This window comes from Hydractinia symbiolongicarpus, chromosome 4 (assembly GCF_029227915.1).
Source record: "Hydractinia symbiolongicarpus strain clone_291-10 chromosome 4, HSymV2.1, whole genome shotgun sequence".
NCBI lineage: Eukaryota > Metazoa > Cnidaria > Hydrozoa > Anthoathecata > Hydractiniidae > Hydractinia > Hydractinia symbiolongicarpus.
In genome coordinates, this window is record NC_079878.1 from 7,589,641 (window position 1) to 7,605,977 (window position 16,337).

The following is a 16,337-nucleotide window of genomic DNA, read 5'->3' on the forward strand; positions in this document are numbered from 1 at the left end:
CGTCGCAGTCTACATTCGTAGGCGTGGGTTCGAATTCCACTTCTGACATAAACTTGAAGATTAAGAAAGATGCTCTCTAAAAGTCGTTAAAAAGAAGTTGCAACTCTACGTTTCCTTTATAAAAAAACTCCCTAGCATATGCTTGATTGTTGTTCAATCCTACAGGTCGCTAATGTAGAAACACAGCCTCTTTTTAGGTTCAAACGAATGTAAAGACCAAGGACTAGTTTTTTACCTTGAAATATAGTTGTTATTCCTTCTATTAATCCAGAATCAATATCACTTACATACTTGAAATTCAAAGTGGCGTAAAAGACAGTCCGGATGGCCGAGTAGTCTAAGGCGCTGTGTTCAGGTCGCAATCTACATTGTATGCGTGGGTTCGAATCCCACTTCTGATATGAACTTGAAAATTAAGGAAGATGCTCTCTAAAAGTCGTTAAAAAGAAGTTGCAACTCTACGTTTTCTTTATAAAAAAACTCCCTAGCATATGCTTGATTGTTGTTCAATCGTACAGGTCGCTAATGTAGAAATACGGCTTCTTTTTAGGTTCAAACGAATGTAAAGACCAAGGATTAGTGTTTTAGCTTGAAATATGGTTGTTATTCCTTCTATTAATCCAGAATCAATATCACTTTCATACTTGAAATTCCAAGAGGTGTAAAAGTCAGTCAGGATGGCCGAGTCGTCTAAGGCGCTGCTTTCAGGTTGCAGTCTACATTCGTAGTCGTGGGTTCGAAACCCACTTGTGACATAAACTTGAAGATTAAGGACGATGCTCTCTAAAAGTCGTTAAAAAGAAGTTGCCACTCTACGTTTTCTTTATAAAATAACTCCCTAGCAAATGCTTGATTGTTGTTCAACCGTATAGGTCTTTAATGTTGAAACACGGTCCTTTTTTATGTTCGAACGAAAGTCAAGACCAAGGATTAAAGTTTTACTGTGAGATGTATATTTTATTCCTTCTATTAATTCAGAATCAATATCACTTATGTACTTGACATTCGAAATGGCATAGAACACTCTCAGGATGGTCGAGTGGTCTATGGCACTCCGTTCAGGTCGCAGTCTCCATTCGTAGACGTGGGTTCCAATCCGACTTCTGACATAAGTTTGAAGATTAAGGAAGATGCTCTATAAAAGTCGTTAAAAAGAAATTGCAACTCTACGTTGGCTTTATACAAAAACATCCTAGCATATGCTTGATTGTTGTTCAATCGAACAGGTTGCTAATGGAGAAACACAGCCTCTTTTTAGGTTCAAACGAATGTAAAGACCAAGGACTAGTGTTTTACCTTGAAATATAGTTGTTATTCCTCCTATTAATCCAGAATCAATATCACTTACATACTTGAAATTCAAAGTGGCGTAAAAGACAGTCAGGATGGCCGAGCGGTCTAAGAGCTGCGTTCAGGTCGCAGTCTACATTCGTAGGCGTGGGTTGGAATCCCACTTCTGACATGTAATTCGACATTAGGAAGGATGTTCTTTCAAATAAGTAAAAGGAAATAGCAACGGTAGGTCTCTTTCATGAGAAATCTTTCTGGCATATGCTTTATGGTTGTTCAACTGTACAGGTCTTTAATGTAGAAACACGGTCCTTTTTTATGTTCAAACGAAAGTCAAGACCAAGGATTAATGCCTGACCATGAAAAATAGTTGTTATTCCTTCTATTAATCCAGAATCAATATTACTTACATACTTGAAATTCAAAGTGCCGTAAAAGGTAGTCAGGATGGCCGAGTGGTCTAGGGCGCTGCGTTCAGGTCGCAGTCTACATTCGTAGGCGTGGCTTCGAATCCCATTTCTGACATAAATTCGAAGGTTAATGAAGATGGTCTCTAAAAGTCTTTATAAAGCAATTTCAACTGTACGTTTTCTTTCCAAAGACCCTCCCTAGCATTTTCTTGATTGTTGTTCAACCGTACAGGTCACTAATGTAAAAATACGGTCCTATTTTAGGTTCACACGAAAGTCAAGACCAAGGGTTAAAGTTTTACTGTGAGATATACTTTTTATTCCTGCTGTTAATCCAGAATCAATATCACTTATATACTTGACATTCGATTTGACGCAAAAGACAGTCAGGATGGCTGAGCGGTGTAAGGCGCTGTGTTCAGGTCGCAATCTACATTTGTAGGCATGGGTTCGAATCCCTCTTCTGAGATGTAATTGGTGATTAAGAAGGATTCTCTTTAAAATGTGGAAAATGAAATTGCAACAGTAAGTGTTCTTTATGAGAAACCTTCCAATAATATCCTTTATGGTTGTTCAACCGTACAGGTCGTTACTGTAGAAACACTGCCTCCTCTTAGGTTCAAACGAAAGTCAAGACCAAGGATTAATGCTTTACCATGAATTATAGTTGTTACTCCTTCTATTAATCCAGAATCAATACCACCTATATACTTGACATTAGTATTGGCGTAAAAGACAGTCAGGATGGCTGAGTGGTCTATGGCGCTGCGTTCAGGTTGCAATCTACATTTGTAGGCGTGGGTTCGAATCCCACTTTTGACATGTAATTGGTAATTAAGAAGGATGCTCTTTAAAATGTGGAAAATGAATTTGCAACAGTAAGTGTTCTTTATAAGAAACCTTCCTATAATATCCTTTATGGTTGTTCAACCGTAGAGGTCGTTAATGTAGAAACACGGCCTCTTTTTAGGTTCAAAACGAATGTAAAGACCAAGGACTAGTGTTTTACCTTGAAATATAGTTGTTATTCCTTCCTTTAATCCAGAATCAATATCACTTACATACTTGAAATTCCAAGTGGCGTAAAATTCAGTCAGGATGGCCGGAAGTGGTCTAAGGCGCTGCGTTCAGGACGCAGTCTATATTCATAGGCGTAGGTTCGAATCACACTTCTGACATAAGTTTGAAGATTAAGGAAGATGCTCTATAAAAGTCGTTAAAAAGAAATTGCAACTCTACGTTGGCTTTATACAAAAACATCCTAGCATATGCTTGATTGTTGTTCAATCGAACAGGTTGCTAATGGAGAAACACAGCCTCTTTTTAGGTTCAAACGAATGTAAAGACCAAGGACTAGTGTTTTACCTTGAAATATAGTTGTTATTCCTCCTATTAATCCAGAATCAATATCACTTACATACTTGAAATTCAAAGTGGCGTAAAAGACAGTCAGGATGGCCGAGCGGTCTAAGAGCTGCATTCAGGTCGCAGTCTACATTCGTAGGCGTGGGTTGGAATCCCACTTCTGACATGTAATTCGACATTAGGAAGGATGTTCTTTCAAATAAGTAAAAGGAAATTGCAACGGTAGGTCTCTTTCATGAGAAATCTTTCTGGCATATGCTTTATGGTTGTTCAACTGTACAGGTCTTTAATGTAGAAACACGGTCCTTTTTTATGTTCAAACGAAAGTCAAGACCAAGGATTAATGCCTGACCGTGAAAAATAGTTGTTATTCCTTCTATTAATCCAGAATCAATATTACTTACATACTTGAAATTCAAAGTGCCGTAAAAGGTAGTCAGGATGGCCGAGTGGTCTAGGGCGCTGCGTTCAGGTCGCAGTCTACATTCGTAGGCGTGGCTTCGAATCCCATTTCTGACATAAATTCGAAGGTTAATGAAGATGGTCTCTAAAAGTCTTTATAAAGCAATTTCAACTGTACGTTTTCTTTCCAAAGACCCTCCCTAGCATTTTCTTGATTGTTGTTCAACCGTACAGGTCACTAATGTAAAAATACGGTCCTATTTTAGGTTCACACGAAAGTCAAGACCAAGGGTTAAAGTTTTACTGTGAGATATACTTTTTATTCCTGCTGTTAATCCAGAATCAATATCACTTATATACTTGACATTCGATTTGACGCAAAAGACAGTCAGGATGGCTGAGCGGTGTAAGGTGCTGTGTTCAGGTCGCAATCTACATTTGTAGGCATGGGTTCGAATCCCTCTTCTGAGATGTAATTGGTGATTAAGAAGGATTCTCTTTAAAATGTGGAAAATGAAATTGCAACAGTAAGTGTTCTTTATGAGAAACCTTCCTATAATATCCTTTATGGTTGTTCAACCGTACAGGTCGTTACTGTAGAAACACTGCCTCCTCTTAGGTTCAAACGAAAGTCAAGACCAAGGATTAATGCTGTACCATGAATTATAGTTGTTACTCCTTCTATTAATCCAGAATCAATACCACCTATATACTTGACATTAGTATTGGCGTAAAAGACAGTCAGGATGGCTGAGTGGTCTATGGCGCTGCGTTCAGGTTGCAATCTACATTTGTAGGCGTGGGTTCGAATCCCACTTTTGACATGTAATTGGTAATTAAGAAGGATGCTCTTTAAAATGTGGAAAATGAATTTGCAACAGTAAGTGTTCTTTATAAGAAACCTTCCTATAATATCCTTTATGGTTGTTCAACCGTAGAGGTCGTTAATGTAGAAACACGGCCTCTTTTTAGGTTCAAAACGAATGTAAAGACCAAGGACTAGTGTTTTACCTTGAAATATAGTTGTTATTCCTTCCTTTAATCCAGAATCAATATCACTTACATACTTGAAATACCAAGTGGCGTAAAATTCAGTCAGGATGGCCGAGTGGTCTAAGGCGCTGCGTTCAGGACGCAGTCTATATTCATAGGCGTAGGTTCGAATCACAGTTCTGACATAAGTTTGAAGATTAAGGAAGATGCTCTATAAAAGTCGTTAAAAAGAAATTGCAACTCTACGTTGGCTTTATACAAAAACATCCTAGCATATGCTTGATTGTTGTTCAATCGAACAGGTTGCTAATGGAGAAACACAGCCTCTTTTTAGGTTCAAACGAATGTAAAGACCAAGGACTAGTGTTTTACCTTGAAATATAGTTGTTATTCCTCCTATTAATCCAGAATCAATATCACTTACATACTTGAAATTCAAAGTGGCGTAAAAGACAGTCAGGATGGCCGAGCGGTCTAAGAGCTGCGTTCAGGTCGCAGTCTACATTCGTAGGCGTGGGTTGGAATCCCACTTCTGACATGTAATTCGACATTAGGAAGGATGTTCTTTCAAATAAGTAAAAGGAAATTGCAACGGTAGGTCTCTTTCATGAGAAATCTTTCTGGCATATGCTTTATGGTTGTTCAACTGTACAGGTCTTTAATGTAGAAACACGGTCCTTTTTTATGTTCAAACGAAAGTCAAGACCAAGGATTAATGCCTGACCGTGAAAAATAGTTGTTATTCCTTCTATTAATCCAGAATCAATATTACTTACATACTTGAAATTCAAAGTGCCGTAAAAGGTAGTCAGGATGGCCGAGTGGTCTAGGGCGCTGCGTTCAGGTCGCAGTCTACATTCGTAGGCGTGGCTTCGAATCCCATTTCTGACATAAATTCTAACCCTAACGTTTCCTTTCTAAAGAACCTTCCTAGCATATTCTTGATTGTTGTTCAACCGTACAGGTCACTAATGTAAAAATACGGTCCTATTTTAGGTTCACACGAAAGTCAAGACCAAGGGTTAAAGTTTTACTGTGAGATATACTTTTTATTCCTGCTGTTAATCCAGAATCAATATCACTTATATACTTGACATTCGATTTGACGCAAAAGACAGTCAGGATGGCTGAGCGGTGTAAGGCGCTGTGTTCAGGTCGCAATCTACATTTGTAGGCATGGGTTCGAATCCCTCTTCTGAGATGTAATTGGTGATTAAGAAGGATTCTCTTTAAAATGTGGAAAATGAAATTGCAACAGTAAGTGTTCTTTATGAGAAACCTTCCTATAATATCCTTTATGGTTGTTCAACCGTACAGGTCGTTACTGTAGAAACACTGCCTCTTCTTAGGTTCAAACGAAAGTCAAGACCAAGGATTAATGCTTTACCATGAATTATAGTTGTTACTCCTTCTATTAATCCAGAAACAATACCACCTATATACTTGACATTAGTATTGGCGTAAAAGACAGTCAGGATGGCTGAGTGGTCTATGGCGCTGCGTTCAGGTTGCAATCTACGTTTGTAGGCGTGGGTTCGAATCCCACTTTTGACATGTAATTGGTAATTAAGAAGGATGCTCTTTAAAATGTGGAAAATGAATTTGCAACAGTAAGTGTTCTTTATAAGAAACCTTCCTATAATATCCTTTATGGTTGTTCAACCGTAGAGGTCGTTAATGTAGAAACACGGCCTCTTTTTAGGTTCAAAACGAATGTAAAGACCAAAGACTAGTGTTTTACCTTGAAATATAATTTTTATTCCTTCTATTAATCCAGAATCAATATCACTTACATACTTGAAATTCCAAGTGGCGTAAAATTCAGTCAGGATGGCCGAGTGGTCTAAGGCGCTGCGTTCAGGACGCAGTCTATATTCGTAGGCGTGGGTTCGAATCACACTTCTGACATAAACTTGAAGATTAAGGAAGATGCTCTCTAAAAGTCGTTAAAAAGAAGTTGCCACTCTACGTTTTCTTTCTAAAGAACCTTTCCAGCATGTTCTTGATTGTTGTTCAACTGTACAGGTCGCTAATGTAGAAATATGGTCCTACTTTAGGTTCACACGAAAGTCAAGACCAAGGGTTAAAGTTTTACTGTGAGATATACTTTTTATTCCTGCTGTTAATTCAGAATCAATATCCCTTATATACTTGACATTCGATTTGACGCAAAAGACAGTCAGGATGGCTGAGCGGTGTAAGGCGCTGCGTTCAGGTCGCAATCTACATTTGTAGGCATGGGTTCGAATCCCACTTCTTAGATGTAATTGGTGATTAAGAAGGATTCTCTTTAAAATGTGGAAAATGAAATTGCAACAGTAAGTGTTCTTTATGAGAAACCTTCCTATAATATCCTTTATGGTTGTTCAACCGTACAGGTCGTTAATGTAGAAACACTGCCTCCTCTTAGGTTCAAACGAAGGTCAAGACCAAGGATTAATGCTTTACCATGAATTATAGTTGTTACTCCTTCCATTAGTCCAGAATCAATACCACCTATATACTTGACATAAGTATTGGCGTAAAAGACTGTCAGGATGGCTGAGTGGTCTATGGCGCTGCGTTCAGGTTGCAATCTACATTTGTAGGCGTGGGTTCGAATCCCATTTTTGACATGTAATTGGTGATTAAGAAGGATGCTCTTTAAAATGTGGAAATTGAATTTGCAACAGTAAGTGTTCTTTATGAGAAACCTTCCTATAATATCCTTTATGGTTGTTCAACTGTACAGGTCGTTAATGTAGAAACACGGCCTCTTTTTAGGTTCAAAACGAATGTAAAGACCAAGGACTAGTGTTTTACCTTGAAATATAGTTGTTATTCCTTCCTTTAATCCAGAATCAATATCACTTACATCCTTGAAATTCCAAGTGGCGTAAAATTCAGTCAGAATGGCCGAGTGGTCTAAGGCGCTGCGTTCAGGTCGCAGTCTACATTCGTAGGCGTGGGTTCGAATCCCACTTCTGACAAAAACTTAAAGATTAAGGAAGATGCTCTCTAAAAGTCGTTAAAAAGAAGTTGCCACTCTACGTTTTCTTTCTAATGAACCTTCCCAGCATATTCTTGATTGTTGTTCAACCGTACAAGTCGCTAATGTAGAAATACGGCCTCTTTTTAGGTTCAAACGAATGTAAAGACGAAGGACTAGTGTTTTACCTTGAAATATGGTTGTTATTCTTTCTATTAATCCAGAATCAATATCACTTACATAGCTCAAATTCCAAGAGGCGTAAAAGTCAGTCAGGATGGCCGAGTGGTCTAAGGCGCTGCGTTCAGGTCGCAGTCTACATTCGTAGGCGTGGGTTCGAATCCCACTTCTGACAAAAACTTAAAGATTAAGGAAGATGCTCTCTAAAAGTCGTTAAAAAGAAGTTGCTACACTACGTTTTCATTCTAAAGAACCTTTCTAGCATGTTCTTGATTGTTGTTCAACCGTACAGGTCGCTAATGTAGAAATACGGCCTTTTTTTAGGTTCAAACGAATGTAAAGACGAAGGACTAGTGTTTTACCCTGAAATATGGTTGTTATTCCTTCTATTAATCCAGAATCAATATCACTTACATACTTGAAATTCCAAGTGATGTAAAAGTCAGTCAGGATGGCCGAGTAGTCTAAGGCGCTGCGTTCAGGTCGTAGTTTACATTCGTAGGCGTGGGTTCGAATCCCATTTCTGACAAAAACTTAAAGATTAAGGAAGATGCTCTCTAAAAGTCGTTAAAAAGAAGTTGCCACTCTACGTTTTCTTTCTAAAGAACCTTTCCAGCATGTTCTTGATTGTTGTTCAACTTTACAGGTCACTAATGTAGAAATATGGTCCTACTTTAGGTTCACACGAAAGTCAAGACCAAGGGTTAAAGTTTTACTGTGAGATATACTTTTTATTCCTGCTGTTAATTCAGAATCAATATCCCTTATATACTTGACATTCGATTTGACGCAAAAGACAGTCAGGATGGCTGAGCGGTGTAAGGCGCTGCGTTCAGGTCGCAATCTATATTTGTAGGCATGGGTTCGAATCCCACTTCTTAGATGTAATTGGTGATTAAGAAGGATTCTCTTTAAAATGTGGAAAATGAAATTGCAACAGTAAGTGTTCTTTATGAGAAACCTTCCTATAATATCCTTTATGGTTGTGCAACCGTACAGGTCGTTAATGTAGAAACACTGCCTCCTCTTAGGTTCAAACGAAGGTCAAGACCAAGGATTAATGCTTTACCATGAATTATAGTTGTTACTCCTTCCATTAGTCCAGAATCAATACCACCTATATACTTGACATAAGTATTGGCGTAAAAGACTGTCAGGATGGCTGAGTGGTCTATGGCGCTGCGTTCAGGTTGCAATCTACATTTGTAGGCGTGGGTTCGAATCCCATTTTTGACATGTAATTGGTGATTAAGAAGGATGCTCTTTAAAATGTGGAAATTGAATTTGCAACAGTAAGTGTTCTTTATGAGAAAACTTCCTATAATATCCTTTATGGTTGTTCAACTGTACAGGTCGTTAATGTAGAAACACGGCCTCTTTTTAGGTTCAAAACGAATGTAAAGACCAAGGACTAGTGTTTTACCTTGAAATATAGTTGTTATTCCTTCCTTTAATCCAGAATCAATATCACTTACATCCTTGAAATTCCAAGTGGCGTAAAATTCAGTCAGAATGGCCGAGTGGTCTAAGGCGCTGCGTTCAGGTCGCAGTCTACATTCGTAGGCGTGGGTTCGAATCCCACTTCTGACAAAAACTTAAAGATTAAGGAAGATGCTCTCTAAAAGTCGTTAAAAAGAAGTTGCCACTCTACGTTTTCTTTCTAATGAACCTTCCCAGCATATTCTTGATTGTTGTTCAACCGTACAAGTCGCTAATGTAGAAATACGGCCTCTTTTTAGGTTCAAACGAATGTAAAGACGAAGGACTAGTGTTTTACCTTGAAATATGGTTGTTATTCTTTCTATTAATCCAGAATCAATATCACTTACATAGCTCAAATTCCAAGAGGCGTAAAAGTCAGTCAGGATGGCCGAGTGGTCTAAGGCGCTGCGTTCAGGTCGCAGTCTACATTCGTAGGCGTGGGTTCGAATCCCACTTCTGACAAAAACTTAAAGATTAAGGAAGATGCTCTCTAAAAGTCGTTAAAAAGAAGTTGCTACACTACGTTTTCATTCTAAAGAACCTTTCTAGCATGTTCTTGATTGTTGTTCAACCGTACAGGTCGCTAATGTAGAAATACGGCCTTTTTTTAGGTTCAAACGAATGTAAAGACGAAGGACTAGTGTTTTACCCTGAAATATGGTTGTTATTCCTTCTATTAATCCAGAATCAATATCACTTACATACTTGAAATTCCAAGTGATGTAAAAGTCAGTCAGGATGGCCGAGTAGTCTAAGGCGCTGCGTTCAGGTCGTAGTTTACATTCGTAGGCGTGGGTTCGAATCCCATTTCTGACAAAAACTTAAAGATTAAGGAAGATGCTCTCTAAAAGTCGTTAAAAAGAAGTTGCTACTCTACGTTTTCATTCTAAAGAACCTTTCCAGCATGTTCTTGACTGCTTTTCAACCGTACAGGTCTTTAATGTAGAAACACGGTCCTTTTTTATGTTCAAACGAAATTCAAGACCAAGGATTAAGGTTGTACCGCGAAACATACTTGTTATTGCTTCTATTAATCCAGAATCAATATCACTTACATACTTGAAATTCCAAGTGATGTAAAAGTCAGTCAGGATGGCCGAGCAGTCTAAGGCGCTGCGTTCAGGTCGCAGTCTACATTCGTAGGCGTGGGTTCGAATCCCCCTTCTGACATAAGTTTGAAGATTAAGGAAGATGCTCTATAAAAGTTGTTAAAAAGAAATTGCAACTCTACGTTGGCTTTATACAAAAACTCCCTAGCAAATGCTTGATTGTTGTTCTACCGTACAGGTCTCTAATGTGGAAACACGGTCCTATTTAGGTTTAAACGATTATAAAGACCAATGACTAGTGTTTTATCTTGAAATATAATTTTTATTTCTTCTATTAATCCAGAATCAATATCACTTACATAATTGAAATTCCAAGTGGCGTAAAAGTCAGTCAGGATGGCCGAGTGGTCTAAGGTGCTGCGTTCAGGTCGGAGTCTACATTCGTAGGCGTGGGTTCGAATCCCACTTCTGACATAAACTTGAAGATTAAGGAAGATGCTCTCTAAAAGACGTTAAAAACAAGTTGCAACTCTACGTTTTGTTTATAAAAAAAGTCCCTAGCAAATGCTTGATTGTTGTTAAACCGTACAGGTCTTTATTGTGAAAACACGGGCCTTTTTAGGTTTAAACGAATGTAAAAACCAATGACTAGTGTTTTACCTTGAAATATAGTTTTTATTCCTTCTATTAATCCAGAATCAATATCACTTACATACTTGAAATTCCAAGTGGCGTAAAAGTCAGTCAGGATGGCCGAGTGGTCTAAGGCGCTGCGTTCAGGTCGCAGTCTACATTCGTAGGCGTGGGTTCGAATCCCACATCTGACAAAAACTTGAAGATTAAGGAAGATGCTCTCTAAAAGTCGTTAAAAAGAACTTGCCACTCTACGTTTTCTTTCTAAAGAACCTTTCCAGCATGTTCTTGATTGTTGTTCTACCGTACAGGTCTTTGATGTGGAAACACGGTCCTTTTTAGGTTTAAACGAATGTAAAGACCAATGACTAGTGTCTTTCCTTGAAATATAATTTTTATTCCTTCTATTAATCCAGAATCAATATTACTTACATACTTGAAATTCAAAGTGGCGAAAAAGGTAGTCCGGATGGCCGAGTGGTCTAAGGCGCTACGTTCAGGTCGCAGTCTACATTCGAAGGCGTGGTTTCGAATCCCACTTCTGACATAAATTCGAAGGTTAATGAAGATACTCTCAAACAATTTAAAAAGAAATTTCACCTGTACGTTTTCTTTCTAAAGAACCTTCCTAGCATATTCTTCATTGTTGTTGAACCGTATAGGTCGCTAATTTAGAAATACGGCCTCTTTTTAGGTTCAAACGAATGTAAAGACCAAGGACTAGTGTTTTACCTTGAAATATAGTTGTTATTCCTTCTATTAATCCAGAATTAATATCACTTACATACTTGAAATTCAAAGTGGTGTAAAAGTCAGTCAGGATGGCCGAGTGGTCCAAGGCACTGTGTTCAGGTCGCAATCTACATTCGTAGGCGTGGGTTCGAAACCCACTTCTGACATGAACTTGAAGATTAAGGAAGATGCTCTCTAAAAGTCGTTAAAAAGAAGATGCCACTCTACGTTTTCTTTCTAAAGAACCTTTCCAGCATGTTCTTGATTGTTGTTCTACCGTACAGGTCTTTGATGTGGAAACACGGTCCTTTTTAGGTTTAAACGAATGTAAAGACCAATGACTAGTGTCTTTCCTTGAAATATAATTTTTATTCCTTCTATTAATCCAGAATCAATATCACTTACATAATTGAAATTCCAAGTGGCGTAAAATTCAGTCAGGATTGCCGAGTGGTCTAAGGCGCTGCGTTCAGGACGCAGTCTACATTCGTAGGCGTGGGTTCGAATCACACTTCTGACATAAACTTGAAGATTAAGGAAGATGCTCTCTAAAAGCCGTTAAAAAGAAATTGCAACTCTACGTTTTCTTTATAAAAAAACTCCCTAGCATATGCTTGATTGTTGTTCAACCGTACATGTCTTTAATGTAGAAACACGGTCCTTTTTTATGTTCAAACGAAAGTCAAGACCAAGGATTAATGCCTTACCATGAAAAATGTTTGTTATTCCTTCTATTAATCCAGAATCAATATTACTTACATACTTGAAATTCAAAGTGGCGTAAAAGGTAGTCCGGATGGCCGAGTGGTCTAAGGCGCTACGTTCAGGTCGCAGTCTACATTCGAAGGCGTGGTTTCGAATCCCACTTCTGACATAAATTCGAAGGTTAATGAAGATACTCTCAAACAATTCAAAAAGAAATTTCACCTGTACGTTTTCTTTCTAAAGAACCTTCCTAGCATATTCTTGATTGTTGTTGAACCGTATAGGTCGCTAATTTAGAAATACGGCCTCTTTTTAGGTTCAAACGAATGTAAAGACCAAGGACTAGTGTTTTACCTTGAAATATAGTTGTTATTCCTTCTATTAATCCAGAATTAATATCACTTACATACTTGAAATTCAAAGTGGTGTAAAAGACAGTCAGGATGGCCGAGTGGTCCAAGGCACTGTGTTCAGGTCGCAATCTACATTCGTAGGCGTGGGTTCGAAACCCACTTCTGACATGAACTTGAAGATTAAGGAAGATGCTCTCTAAAAGTCGTTAAAAAGAAGATGCCACTCTACGTTTTCTTTCTAATGAACCTTCCCAGCATATTCTTGATTGTTGTTCAACCGTACAAGTCGCTAATGTAGAAATACGGCCTCTTTTTAGGTTCAAACGAATGTAAAGACGAAGGACTAGTGTTTTACCTTGAAATATGGTTGTTATTCTTTCTATTAATCCAGAATCAATATCACTTACATAGCTCAAATTCCAAGAGGCGTAAAAGTCAGTCAGGATGGCCGAGTGGTCTAAGGCGCTGCGTTCAGGTGGCAGTCTACATTCGTAGGCGTGGGTTTGAATCCCACTTCTGACAAAAACTTAAAGATTAAGGAAGATGCTCTCTAAAAGTCGTTAAAAAGAAGTTGCTACACTACGTTTTCATTCTAAAGAACCTTTCTAGCATGTTCTTGATTGTTGTTCAACCGTACAGGTCGCTAATGTAGAAATACGGCCTTTTTTTAGGTTTAAACGAATGTAAAGACGAAGGACTAGTGTTTTACCCTGAAATATGGTTGTTATTCCTTCTATTAATCCAGAATCAATATCGCTTACATACTTGAAATTCCAAGTGATGTAAAAGTCAGTCAGGATGGCCGAGTAGTCTAAGGCGCTGCGTTCAGGTCGTAGTTTACATTCGTAGGCGTGGGTTTGAATCCCACTTCTAACATAAGTTTGAAGATTAAGGAAGATGCTCTCTAAAAGTCGTTAAAAAGAAGTTGCAACTCTACGTTTTCTTTATAAAAAAAGTCCCTCGCATATGCTTGATTGTTGTTCAACCGTACAGGTCTTTAATGTAGAAACACGGTCCTTTTTTATGTTCAAACGAAAGTCAAGACCAAGGATTAAGGTTGTACCGCGAAACATACTTGTTATTGCTTCTATAAATCCAGAATCAATATCACTTACATACTTGACATTCAAAATGGTATAGCAGACTCTCAGGATTCCTGAGTGGTCTATGGCGCTGCGTTCAGGTCGCAGTTTACATTCGCAGGCGTGGGTTCGAATCGCACTTCTGACATGCAATTGGTGATTAAGAAGGATGCTCTTTAAAAGTCGTTAAAGAGAAGTTGCAACTCTACGTTTTCTTTATAAAAAAACTCCCTAGCATATGCTTGATTGTTGCTCAACCGTACATGTCTTTAATGTAGAAACACGGTCTTTTTTATGTTCAAACGAAAGTCAAGACCAAGGATTAATGCCTTACCATGAAAATGGCTGTTATTCCTTCTATTAATCCAGAATCAATATTACTTACATACTTGAAATTCAAAGTGGCGTAAAAGGTAGTCAGGATGGCCGAGTGGTCTAAGGAGCTGCGTTCAGGTTGCAGTCCACATTCGTAGGCGTGGTTTCGAATCCCACTTCTGACATAAATTTGAAGGTTAATGAAGCTGCTCTCAAACAATTTAAAAAGAAATTTCACCTGTACGCTTTCTTTCTAAAGAACCTTCTCAGCATATTCTTGATTGTTGCTGTTCAACCGTACAGGTCGCTAATGCGGAAATACGGTTTCTTTTTAGGTTCAAACGAATGTAAAGACCAAGGACTAGTGTTTTACCTTGAAATATGGTTGTTATTCCTTCTATTAATCCAGAATCAATATCACTTACATACTTGAAATTCCAAGTGGTGTAAAAGTCAGTCAGGATGGCCGAGTGGTCTAAGGCGCTGCGTTTAGATCGCAGTCTACATTCGTAGGCGTGGGTTCGAATCACACTTCTGACATAAACTTGAAGATTAAGGAAGATGCTCTCTAAAAGCCGTTAAAAAGAAATTGCAACTCTACGTTTTCTTTATAAAAAAACTCCCTAGCATATGCTTGATTGTTGTTCAACCGTACATGTCTTTAATGTAGAAACACGGTCCTTTTTTATGTTCAAACGAAAGTCAAGACCAAGGATTAATGCCTTACTATGAAAAATGTTTGTTATTCCTTCTATTAATCCAGAATCAATATTACTTACATACTTGAAATTCAAAGTGGCGTAAAAGGTAGTCCGGATTGCCGAGTGGTCTAAGGCGCTACGTTCAGGTCGCAGTCTACATTCGAAGGCGTGGTTTCGAATCCCACTTCTGACATAAATTCGAAGGTTAATGAAGATACTCTCAAACAATTTAAAAAAAAATTTCACCTGTACGTTTTCTTTCTAAAGAACCTTCCTAGCATATTCTTGATTGTTGTTGAACCGTATAGGTCGCTAATGTAGAAATACGGCCTCTTTTTAGGTTCAAACGAATGTAAAGACCAAGGACTAGTGTTTTACCTTGAAATATAGTTGTTATTCCTTCTATTAATCCAGAATTAATATCACTTACATACTTGAAATTCAAAGTGGTGTAAAAGTCCGTCAGGATGGCCGAGTGGTCCAAGGCACTGTGTTCAGGTCGCAATCTACATTCGTAGGCGTGGGTTCGAAACCCACTTCTGACATGAACTTGAAGATTACGGAAGATGCTCTCTAAAAGTCGTTAAAAAGAAGTTGCAACTCTAGTCAGTCGTTAAAAAGAAGTTGCCACTCCACGGTTTCTTTCTAAAGAACCTTCCCAGCATATTCTTGATTGTTGTTCAACCGTACATGTCGCTAATGTAGTAATACGGCCTCTTTTTAGGTTCAAACGAATGTAAAGACGAAGGACTAGTGTTTTACCTTGAAATGTGGTTGTTATTCTTTCTATTAATCCAGAATCAATATCACTTACATACTTGAAATTCCAAGTGATGTAAAAGTCAGTCAGGATGGCCGAGTGGTCTAAGGCGCTGCGTTCAGGTCGCAGTCTACATTCGTAGGCCTAGGTTCGAAATCCACTTCTGACATAAACTTGAGGATTAAGGAAGATGCTCTCTAAAAGTCGTTAAAAAGAAGTTGCAACTCTACGTTTTCTTTATAAAAAAGCTCCCTAGCAAATGCTTGATTGTTGTTTAACCGTACAGGTCTTTAATGTGGAAACACGGTCCTTTTTCGTGTTCAAACGAAAGTCAAGACCAAGGATTAAAGTTTTACTGTGAGATGTACTTTTCATTCCTTCTATTAATCCAGAATCAATATCACTTATGTACTTGACATTAAAAATGGCATTGAAGACTCTCAGGATGTTCGAGTGGTCTATGGCACTGCGTTCAGGTCGCAGTCTACATTCGCAGGCGTGGGTTCGAATCCCACTTCTGACATAAGTTTGAAGATTAAGGAAGATGCTCTATAAAAGTTGTTAAAAAGAAATTGCAACTCTACGTTGGCTTTATACAAAAACTCCCTAGCAAATGCTTGATTGTTGTTCTACCGTACAGGTCTTTAATGTGGAAACACGGTCCTTTTTAGGTTTAAACGAATGTAAAGACCAATGACTAGTGTTTTACCTTGAAATATAATTTTTATTCCTTCTATTAATCCAGAATCAATATCACTTACATAATTGAAATTCCAAGTGGCGTAAAAGTCAGTCAGGATGGCCGAGTGGTCTAAGGCGCTGCGTTCAGGTCGCAGTCTACATTCGTAGGCGTGGGTTCGAATCCAACTTCTGACAAAAACTTGAAGATTAAGGAAGATGCTCTCTAAAAGTCGTTA

General features: G+C 38.3%; 25 non-coding genes across 25 annotated transcripts; all 25 read left to right on the forward strand.

Annotated features, from left to right (window-relative positions):
- Nucleotides 1–1,731: 1,731 nt before the first annotated feature.
- Nucleotides 1,732–1,815, forward strand: Trnal-cag (transfer RNA leucine (anticodon CAG)). Its single transcript has one exon. It is a non-coding gene; the product is annotated as a tRNA-Leu (tRNA).
- A 623-nt stretch (nt 1,816–2,438) lies between these two features.
- Trnal-cag (transfer RNA leucine (anticodon CAG)) lies at nt 2,439–2,522 on the forward strand. Its single transcript has one exon. It is a non-coding gene; the product is annotated as a tRNA-Leu (tRNA).
- Nucleotides 2,523–3,500: 978 nt separating this feature from the next.
- Trnal-cag (transfer RNA leucine (anticodon CAG)) lies at nt 3,501–3,584 on the forward strand. The gene has a single exon. It is a non-coding gene; the product is annotated as a tRNA-Leu (tRNA).
- Nucleotides 3,585–4,207: 623 nt separating this feature from the next.
- Nucleotides 4,208–4,291, forward strand: Trnal-cag (transfer RNA leucine (anticodon CAG)). The gene has a single exon. It is a non-coding gene; the product is annotated as a tRNA-Leu (tRNA).
- A 976-nt stretch (nt 4,292–5,267) lies between these two features.
- Nucleotides 5,268–5,351, forward strand: Trnal-cag (transfer RNA leucine (anticodon CAG)). The gene has a single exon. It is a non-coding gene; the product is annotated as a tRNA-Leu (tRNA).
- Nucleotides 5,352–5,930: 579 nt separating this feature from the next.
- Trnal-cag (transfer RNA leucine (anticodon CAG)) lies at nt 5,931–6,014 on the forward strand. Its single transcript has one exon. It is a non-coding gene; the product is annotated as a tRNA-Leu (tRNA).
- A 270-nt stretch (nt 6,015–6,284) lies between these two features.
- On the forward strand, nt 6,285–6,368 carry Trnal-cag (transfer RNA leucine (anticodon CAG)). The gene has a single exon. It is a non-coding gene; the product is annotated as a tRNA-Leu (tRNA).
- A 623-nt stretch (nt 6,369–6,991) lies between these two features.
- Trnal-cag (transfer RNA leucine (anticodon CAG)) lies at nt 6,992–7,075 on the forward strand. Its single transcript has one exon. It is a non-coding gene; the product is annotated as a tRNA-Leu (tRNA).
- Nucleotides 7,076–7,345: 270 nt separating this feature from the next.
- On the forward strand, nt 7,346–7,429 carry Trnal-cag (transfer RNA leucine (anticodon CAG)). The gene has a single exon. It is a non-coding gene; the product is annotated as a tRNA-Leu (tRNA).
- Nucleotides 7,430–7,699: 270 nt separating this feature from the next.
- On the forward strand, nt 7,700–7,783 carry Trnal-cag (transfer RNA leucine (anticodon CAG)). The gene has a single exon. It is a non-coding gene; the product is annotated as a tRNA-Leu (tRNA).
- Nucleotides 7,784–8,053: 270 nt separating this feature from the next.
- Nucleotides 8,054–8,137, forward strand: Trnal-cag (transfer RNA leucine (anticodon CAG)). The gene has a single exon. It is a non-coding gene; the product is annotated as a tRNA-Leu (tRNA).
- Nucleotides 8,138–8,760: 623 nt separating this feature from the next.
- On the forward strand, nt 8,761–8,844 carry Trnal-cag (transfer RNA leucine (anticodon CAG)). Its single transcript has one exon. It is a non-coding gene; the product is annotated as a tRNA-Leu (tRNA).
- Nucleotides 8,845–9,114: 270 nt separating this feature from the next.
- Trnal-cag (transfer RNA leucine (anticodon CAG)) lies at nt 9,115–9,198 on the forward strand. Its single transcript has one exon. It is a non-coding gene; the product is annotated as a tRNA-Leu (tRNA).
- A 270-nt stretch (nt 9,199–9,468) lies between these two features.
- Trnal-cag (transfer RNA leucine (anticodon CAG)) lies at nt 9,469–9,552 on the forward strand. Its single transcript has one exon. It is a non-coding gene; the product is annotated as a tRNA-Leu (tRNA).
- A 270-nt stretch (nt 9,553–9,822) lies between these two features.
- Trnal-cag (transfer RNA leucine (anticodon CAG)) lies at nt 9,823–9,906 on the forward strand. Its single transcript has one exon. It is a non-coding gene; the product is annotated as a tRNA-Leu (tRNA).
- A 270-nt stretch (nt 9,907–10,176) lies between these two features.
- Nucleotides 10,177–10,260, forward strand: Trnal-cag (transfer RNA leucine (anticodon CAG)). The gene has a single exon. It is a non-coding gene; the product is annotated as a tRNA-Leu (tRNA).
- Nucleotides 10,261–10,529: 269 nt separating this feature from the next.
- Trnal-cag (transfer RNA leucine (anticodon CAG)) lies at nt 10,530–10,613 on the forward strand. Its single transcript has one exon. It is a non-coding gene; the product is annotated as a tRNA-Leu (tRNA).
- Nucleotides 10,614–10,882: 269 nt separating this feature from the next.
- Trnal-cag (transfer RNA leucine (anticodon CAG)) lies at nt 10,883–10,966 on the forward strand. The gene has a single exon. It is a non-coding gene; the product is annotated as a tRNA-Leu (tRNA).
- A 621-nt stretch (nt 10,967–11,587) lies between these two features.
- On the forward strand, nt 11,588–11,671 carry Trnal-cag (transfer RNA leucine (anticodon CAG)). Its single transcript has one exon. It is a non-coding gene; the product is annotated as a tRNA-Leu (tRNA).
- A 269-nt stretch (nt 11,672–11,940) lies between these two features.
- Nucleotides 11,941–12,024, forward strand: Trnal-cag (transfer RNA leucine (anticodon CAG)). Its single transcript has one exon. It is a non-coding gene; the product is annotated as a tRNA-Leu (tRNA).
- A 622-nt stretch (nt 12,025–12,646) lies between these two features.
- Trnal-cag (transfer RNA leucine (anticodon CAG)) lies at nt 12,647–12,730 on the forward strand. The gene has a single exon. It is a non-coding gene; the product is annotated as a tRNA-Leu (tRNA).
- A 270-nt stretch (nt 12,731–13,000) lies between these two features.
- Nucleotides 13,001–13,084, forward strand: Trnal-cag (transfer RNA leucine (anticodon CAG)). Its single transcript has one exon. It is a non-coding gene; the product is annotated as a tRNA-Leu (tRNA).
- A 1,331-nt stretch (nt 13,085–14,415) lies between these two features.
- Trnal-uag (transfer RNA leucine (anticodon UAG)) lies at nt 14,416–14,499 on the forward strand. The gene has a single exon. It is a non-coding gene; the product is annotated as a tRNA-Leu (tRNA).
- A 622-nt stretch (nt 14,500–15,121) lies between these two features.
- Nucleotides 15,122–15,205, forward strand: Trnal-cag (transfer RNA leucine (anticodon CAG)). The gene has a single exon. It is a non-coding gene; the product is annotated as a tRNA-Leu (tRNA).
- Nucleotides 15,206–16,212: 1,007 nt separating this feature from the next.
- On the forward strand, nt 16,213–16,296 carry Trnal-cag (transfer RNA leucine (anticodon CAG)). The gene has a single exon. It is a non-coding gene; the product is annotated as a tRNA-Leu (tRNA).
- Nucleotides 16,297–16,337: the final 41 nt, after the last annotated feature.